Consider the following 1,586-nt stretch of genomic DNA (forward strand, 5'->3'; position numbering starts at 1 on the left):
GGCCCTCAGCTGCTGCCCCGGGCCCTGCTGGCTCCAGCGGACGTCCCGGGGGAGCAGGACGGCGGCGGTCGGCCCCGGGCCTGGACGTGGCCCCGGCTACAGGGGAGGGCACGAGGCAGCAGACAGCTTTTCCTCCCAGGCTGCGGGCAGCGGCTCCCAGCTACACAGCTGCAGATGTGTGTCTGCCTCCCCTGTGATCTCAGGCAAGCTCCGAACCTCAGGGGGAGGTCTGGTCCCCTCCTTCGTGGATACACCCTCCACAGGCAGGCGGATGTGGCTGTGCCATCAGCTGCCTTGCCGTGGTGACCTCACACCCTGGAGTTTCCCAGACTGCCAGATGTCCGGCCCCACGGACCATCAAAACATCCTGGGGGCTCCGGGGGCTCAGCGTCCACGTCACCCCCTGGCTGGCTCCAGCCTTGAACTCGGAGCTCGTGGCTCAGCCACTTGACCACCCCGGCTAGGTTCAGACCTCGTGAGGAAGGGAGCCTGTCTTCCTTCCCTGGGCGTCTCTGGGCCCTTCCCCCCGAGCCCTCACAGGGGCTCCCGCCGGGGTGTTGCTGTCAGCCCTGGTGCACGAGCAGGTGGAGCCCAGGGCCGCACAGCGGGTGGCGGAAGCCCAGGTGGACACCGGGGATGGTTTCCTGTGCTGGGCACCAGGAAGGGCGCGTGAGTGCACGTGTGTCCAGAGCCGCCTCCAGCTCTGGCCCTTGCTCCAGGAGGACCCAGCTGGCCCAGAAGCCACCAGCTGCTGGGAGGGCAGCATTGGTCACTCCAGCAGCCCTCCTCTGGCCAGAGCTGGGTTGGGGGCCCCACAGGCCCGCGTGCAGGCTCAGGGACGTCCCTGGCCTCTCTCTGAGACGCAGAAGGGAAGAGCTTGCCCGAGGCCACACAGCAGCTTGGGGGCTGAGGCTACTGCCCTGAGCCCTCCCCTGAGCTAAAGGCTGCCCCTGGACTGGACTGCCCCGGTCCAGTCCCGCACGGCCCCAGCTTCTGTGTGGTGCCTCGTGGTCAGCAGTGCTGTAGGGCGACAGTTTGGGGATCCCCCATCTCCCCGGTGCTGTGTGGGGCGGGGCACTTACGGGGGGGCTCGGTAAGCTCGCAGTCCTGGGTGCCGCACGGCCGGGAGTTCTCAGGCCAGGCCTCGTGGCTGCACTGCTCACCGTCCTCCTCGGGCAGCCCCGTGTGGGTGTTGACACACCTGACCAGACGCCGCTGGACGCCGCCACCACAGGGGGCTGAGCACTGCGGGAGGAGGGCCGGGGTAGGGTGAATGCCTCTGTCTTGTGCTGGGGGGCCAGGCACCCCAGGGCCTGACACCCACTCCCTGCTCCCAGCCCATCCCTCAAGCCTCCTGCCTCCTCCTGCAGGGAGAGGGGACAAGCCTGAGGGGCCAGCACCTGGAGTCAGGCTTTGTTCTTCCCAGTTGGGGTCTGATGGTTTTCAGAAGCCCTAAACACAGTAATCTGTGGCAACTTAGTGGCAGGCCCTGTGCTCAGTGCCTCACTGTGGTTCACTGAACCCTCACAACCCCGTTTGCAGACGAGGAAGCATCTGGCAAGCAAAGTCAGCGGCCTAGGGTCACT

General features: G+C 67.0%; 1 protein-coding gene across 1 annotated transcript in view; it reads right to left on the minus strand.

Annotated features, from left to right (window-relative positions):
- The window catches only part of ADAMTS7 (ADAM metallopeptidase with thrombospondin type 1 motif 7), a gene marked incomplete at its 3' end in the record, with an annotated part of 31,170 nt that overhangs the window by 17,880 nt on the left and 11,704 nt on the right, over window positions 1-1,586 (minus strand). The gene's annotated exons all lie outside the window — the stretch shown is intronic.

The sequence above is a fragment of the Pteropus vampyrus genome, unplaced genomic scaffold, assembly GCF_000151845.1.
Source record: "Pteropus vampyrus isolate Shadow unplaced genomic scaffold, Pvam_2.0 Scaffold245, whole genome shotgun sequence".
Lineage (NCBI taxonomy): Eukaryota > Metazoa > Chordata > Mammalia > Chiroptera > Pteropodidae > Pteropus > Pteropus vampyrus.